Source organism: Hylobates moloch, unplaced genomic scaffold, assembly GCF_009828535.3.
Source record: "Hylobates moloch isolate HMO894 unplaced genomic scaffold, HMol_V3 SCAFFOLD_5, whole genome shotgun sequence".
NCBI lineage: Eukaryota > Metazoa > Chordata > Mammalia > Primates > Hylobatidae > Hylobates > Hylobates moloch.
Window position 1 is genome coordinate 58,121,574 of NW_026652280.1, and position 6,160 is coordinate 58,127,733.

General features: G+C 43.6%; 2 protein-coding genes across 7 annotated transcripts in view; one reads left to right on the forward strand and one right to left on the reverse strand.

The window, feature by feature from the left end:
* The window catches only part of GREB1L (GREB1 like retinoic acid receptor coactivator), a 242,900-nt gene that overhangs the window by 30,405 nt on the left and 206,335 nt on the right, over nt 1–6,160 (reverse strand). The window lies entirely within an intron of this gene.
* ESCO1 (establishment of sister chromatid cohesion N-acetyltransferase 1) overlaps nt 1–6,160 on the forward strand; it is a 76,774-nt gene that overhangs the window by 18,762 nt on the left and 51,852 nt on the right. For all 6 annotated transcript variants that reach the window (XR_009213506.1, XM_032152670.3, XM_032152667.2 and 3 more), the window contains exon 2: nt 1,143–1,269. The gene's annotated coding sequence lies outside the window, so the exon portion shown is untranslated. The remainder of the gene's footprint in view (nt 1–1,142; nt 1,270–6,160) is intronic.

Consider the following 6,160-nt stretch of genomic DNA (forward strand, 5'->3'; position numbering starts at 1 on the left):
GGCGTGGTGGCGGGCACCTGTAGTCCCAGCTACTCGGAGAGGCTGAGGCAGGAGAATGGTGTGAACCCAGGAGGCGGAGCTTGCAGTGAGCCAAGATTGCGCCACTGCACTCCAGCCTGGGCGACAGAGCGAGACTCCATCTCAAAACAAACAAACAAACAAACAAAAAACAAATGATACTGGTACAGCTTGATAACTATAGGCTGGCATCTGGTTGGCCAAAGTAAGTCAGGTGGCCAAGACGATCAGGTCAGGGAAGTATAGATACTCTGTCCCCACTGAGGCCAAAATAAGGGATGTGACCAAGCCTGGTATCTTTTCAGAAGGAAAGTGTAAGTCTGTCATGGAGGTGGGATAAGAAGTAGTGATTATATTTTAAGAAAAACGGTATTATATGGTATAAGATTGAGATGGTGACCATGCAGTTCTGTAATTTTTTTTTTTTTTTGAGACAGAGTCTTGCTCTGTAGCCCAGGTTGGAATGCAGTGGCTCGATCTCGGCTCACTGCACCCTCCGCCTCCCGGGTTCAAGCAATTTTCTGCCTCAGCCTCACGAGTAGCTGGGATTACAGGCACCTGCCATCACGCCTGGCTAATTTTTGTACTTTTGTAGTAGAGATGGGGTTTCACCATCTTGGCCAGGCTGGTCTTGAACTCCTGACCTCGTGATCCACCTGCCTCAGCCTCCCAAAGTTCTGGGATTACAGCAGTTGTGTAATGTTTTGCATATAATAGTGAAAAATCATCACAGGCTTTTTGTTGTTGAGATGGGGGTCTCACTGTATCACCCAGGCTGGAATGCAGTGGCATGATCACAGCTCACTGCCAGCCTCTATCTCCTTGGGCTCAGGTAATACTCCCACCTCAGCCTCCGAAGTAGCTGGAACTACAGATGTGCCACCACACCAGGCTAATTTTTGTATTTTTTGAAGAGAGAGAGTTTCATCATGTTGCCCAGTCTGGTCTCAAACTCCTGGGCTCAAGTGATCCTTGATCCTTCCACCTCCGCCTCCCAAAGTGCTACAATTACAGGGATGAGCCACTGCACCTGACTGGGCCATTTTTTAGTCTAGCTTTGTCTAAGTTGTTTTAATGTATCAGTTAATAGTGATATTTTTGTATTTTTATTTTTTTTCCAACAGATTGTCTTTGACTATAGAGTTTTTTTTTTAAAGATTACTAAACATACAGGAAGTGATAAGAAATATTCATTAGAAGCATCATCTATCAATCAACTTGAAGAAAAAGGTGATATATTATTTCTTTAAGGTAAGTGGCATGTAATTTTATGATTTAGTATCTTGCAAGATGATTAATCAGTGTGCCAAATATACTTTATATTTTCAGAGAGTTTTAACTTACATTTTTATTTTTCAACAAGGTTATATGTCTACATGATAAAACATTTCAGTGGGTATATAGTGAAAAGTAAGCTTTTCTCATACTCCTGGCCCTTGGTCTAGTAGTTCTCTTATTTAGAAATCATCACTATTATTAGTTGGTGTCTCCTTCCAGATATATTTTATGCATAAAAGGCATATGATTCTGTATATTCTCTTCCTTCCACCATCTCCCTTTTCTCTCTTTACACAAAGGGAGGCATGCTACATTCTCTCTTCTGCACTTTGCTTTTTTGGTTTAATAATGTTTCTTAGTCATGGTTTCATATAACTTGTATCTCTATTTGTTGGACAGCTTTATTAAAGCATAATTTATGTATAATAAAGTGTACTCTCTTAAAATTACAATTTGGTAGCTTTTGACAGATGTAAATATTCGTGGAATCACCACTATAGTCAAGATAAAGAACATTTCTGTCACCTCCAAAAGTTAATCTCCCTCTCTCCACTCTTGATCCCAGGCAATGACTGAGCTGCTTTTTGTCACTGTAGATTAGTTTGCTTTCTCTAGAATGTCTTTTCTTTTTTTTTTTTTTTTTTTTTTTTGAGACAGTCTCTCGCTCTGTTGCCCAGCCTGGAGTGCAGTGGCATGATCTCAGCTCACCGTAACCTCTGCCTCCTGGGTTCAAGTGGTTCTCCTGCCTCAGCCTCCTGAATAGCTGGGACTACAGGCACACGCCACCACACCTGGCTAATTTTTGTATTTTTAGTAGAGACGGGGTTTCACCATGTTGCCCAGGCTGGTCTCGGGCCCCTGACCTCACGTGATCTGCCCGCCTTGGCCTACCAAAGTGCTGGGATTACAGGTGTGAGCCACCCTGCCTGGCCTAGAATTTTTTTTTGTCTTTTTTTATTAGTGCCTTTGTAAAAGACAGAATTTCATGAAAAGTGGAATCATACAGTATGTACTCTTTTGTGTCTAGCTTTTTTATTCAGAATGATTGCAAGGTTCATCCATATTGTTTACTATTAGTAGTTTGTTTCTGTTGATTTTTTTGTTTTGTTTTTGAGACAGAGTGTTGCTCTGTCGCCCAGGCTGGAGTACAGTGGCACGATTTCGGCTCACTGCAACCTCTGCCTCTTGGGTTCTAGCAATTCTTCTGCCACAGCCTCCTGAGTAGCTAGGATTACAGGTGCCCGCCCGCTAATTTTTGTATATTTGTAGAGACGGTGTTTTGCCATGTTGGCCAGGCTGGTCTCGAACTCCTGACCTCAGGTGATTCGCACACCTTGGCCCCTCAAAAGTGCTGGGATTACAGGCGTGAGCCATCACGCCAGGCCTGAAATTAAACTGTTTGAAAATTAGCATTTATAATTTTGATAGGTGGATTGTCCTGCGTAGACATTGAATCACTTGTAGTAATGTAAGGTACCTGATACAAACATTTACCAAGAGTGTGTTGTTAAACTTCTTGATCTTTGGCCAGTCTGATAGGTGAAAAATGATATTTTGTGTTGGTTTTAATTTGTATTATTATCTTGTTATCTATTATACCAGCCATTTATAGTTTTTTCCCTGTAAGTATATTTTGGTTATTAGCTTTTGCTATTTCTTGCCAGTATTTTTCCCCGGTTTTGCCCTTCAAACTTGGCTTCTCAATTTTGTGACAAGGCTTAAAAGGCATTTCTCACGTGAAAACAAATATTTAAGGATTTCCTGGCTGGACACGGTGATGCCTGTAATGTCAGCACTTTCGGAGGCCAAGGCGGGGCATATCACCTGAGGCCAGGAGTTGGAGACCGCCTGGCTAACGGGGTGAAACCCCATTTCTACTAAAAATACAAAAAAATTACTTGTCGTGGTGGTGTGCACCTGTAATCCTAGCTACTCGGGAGGCTGAGGCAGGAGAATTGCTTGAACCCAGGAGGCGGAGGATGCAGTGAGCCAAGATTGCATCATTGCACTCCAGCTTAGACAACAGGAGCGAAACTCCATCTCAAAAAAAAAAAAAAAGATTTCCCATACTTTAATCTGTGTTTTAATGTTTTTATTTTAATGATTAACATTTTTCTTGAACATTTGCTTACTCATAAACTAGAATAGGTTACCTAGATGGTTACCCAGTTTTTCTAACACCAATTAATTAATTAATTAATTTATTGGAGATGGGGTCTCTGTCGCCCAGCCTGGCGTGTAGTGGTGTAATCACGGCTCACTGAAGCCTTGATCTCCCAGGCTCAAGCGATCCACCCAGCTCAGCTTCCTGAATAGCTGGGACTATAGGTATGCACCACGCCTGGCTGATTTTTTTTTTTTTTTTTATAGATGAGATCTCACTGTGTTGCCCAGTCTGGCCTCAAACTCTGATTAATAAATTTTTCTTTGAGATGGAATCTTGGCTATGTTGACCAGGCTGGTGTCAAACTCCTGGGCTCAAGCAATCCTCCTGCCTCATCTCTGGAGTAGCTGTTATTACAGGTGTGTGGCCCAGCTAGCAGCAATTGTTGAGTAATCTTTTTTCATTAATTTGAAATGAATGAAATCAGTACCACCTTTATATGTACTAAATTCCCTGATGGATTAGGGCCTATTTTTATTTTTATTTTATTTATTTATTTGTTTTTTGAGATGGAGTCTTGCCCTGTCGTCCAGGCTGGAGTGCAATGGCGCCATCTCACCTCGCTGCAACCTCTGCCTCCTGGGTTCCAGTGATTCTCCTGCCTCAGCCTCATAAGTATCTGGCATTACAGGCACCCACCACTATGCCCAGCTAATTTTGTATTTCAGGCCTATTTTTAGAGTCTATTTTATTCTGTTAATCTCTATAAATTCATATGTTGGAACCAAACTGTTAAATATTATAGCTAAGTGTATTTTAATATCAGTGTAAATCTACCCTGTTTTTTTTTTGAAATGGTTTCTCGCTCTGTCACCCAGGCTGGAGTGCAGTGGTGCTATCTCGGCTCACTGCAAGCTCCGCCTCCTGGGTTCACGCCATTCTCCTGCCTCACTGCCTCAGCCTCCTGAGCAGCTGGGACTACAGGCACCCGCCACCACGCCCAGATAATTTTTTTGTATTTTTAGTAGATACTGGGTTTCACCATGTTAGCCAGGATGGTCTCTTATCTCCTGACCTGGTGATGAGCCTGCCCCGGCCTCCCAAAGTGCTGGGATTACAGGCGTGAGCCACTGCACCCAGCCTACTCTGTTATTTTTTAAGTGACAGAATGAGACTCCGTTTCAAAAAAAAAAAAAAAAATTTTTTTTTTTTTTTTTTGAGATGGAGTTTCGCTCTTGTTGCCCAGGCTGGAGTGCAATGGCTCGATCTCAGCTTACTGCAACCTCCGCCTCCTGGGTTCAAGAGATTTTTCTGCCTCAGCTTCCCAAGTAGCTGGGATTACAGGCATGTGCCACCACACCTGGCTAATTTTGTATTTTTAGTAGAGACGGGGTTCCTCCTTGTTGGTCAGGCTGATCTCGAACTCCTGACCTCAGGTGATCCACCCGCCTTGGCCTCCCAGGGTGCTGGGATTACAGATATGATTCACCGTGCCTGGCCAATAGTAATTCTTTTTTAAAAATTCCTTTAAACTAACTTACTTATGCTTATATTTATTCATATAAACTTAAGTAAGCACACACATGTGCAGTCTCATTTTTTTGTTTGGTTTCTGAACTCCTTCCTCTTTTCTTCATTTTAACACGCTTATTTTTTGGTGCACATTCTCTTGTAGACCCTAGAGGAAGATGTTTGGGAGTTAAATTTTTTGACACCCTGCATATCTGAAAAATAGTCTAGACTCCACACTTAATCGGGCATTGAATTCTACCTGGGACATGGATTTTTCCCCCCTCTAGAAGTTTGAGAGTCATCTTTTTATCCTTATGATAGGGTTTTTTGTTTTTTTTTTTTTTAAGATGGAGTCTCGCTCTGTCGTCCAGGCTGGAGTGCAGTGGCGCAATCTCGGCTCACTGCAAGCTCCGCCTCCCGGGTTCACGCCATTCTCCTGCCTCGGCCTCTCCGAGTAGCTGGGACTACAGGAGCCCGCCACCACGCCCGGCTAATTTTTTTGTATTTTTAGTAGAGACGGGGTTTCACTGTCGTCTCGATCTCCTGACCTCGTGATCCACCCGCCTTGGCCTCCCAAAGTGCTGGGATTACAAGCGTGAGCCACCACGCCCAGCCTATGATAGGTTTTTTAAAAATTAAAAAGTTTTTTTCCTCATTGCCAGCAGAAATATAGAAAGGCTGAAAAAAATGTTTTGGGGGCTGGGCACGGTGATTCATGCCTGTAATCCTAGCACTTTGGGAAGCCGAGGCGGTTGGATTACCTGAAGTCAGGAGTTCGAGACCAGCCTGACCAATACACCGAAAACTTGTCTCTACTAAAAAGACAAAAAACATTAGCTGGGTGTGGTGGCGCGTGCCTGTAATTCCAGCTACTCAGGAGGCTGAGGCAGGAGAATTGCTTGAACCCGGGAGACGGAGGTTGCAGTGAGCCAAGATTGCGCCACTGCACTCCAGCCTGAGCAACAGAGAGAGTCTGTATCTCAAAAAAATAATAATAATAAAAAATAGGGCTGGGCGCGGTGGCTCACGCTTGTAATCCCAGCACTTTGGGAGGCCGAGGCGGGTGGATCATGAGGTCAGGAGATCGAGACCATGGTGAAACCCCGTCTCTACTAAAAATACAAAAAATTAGCCGGGCGTGGTGGCGGGCGCCTGTAGTCCCAGCTGCTTGGAGAGGCTGAGGCAGGAGAATGGCGTGAATCCGGGAGGCGGAGCTTGCAGTGAGCCGAGATTGCGCCACTGCACTCC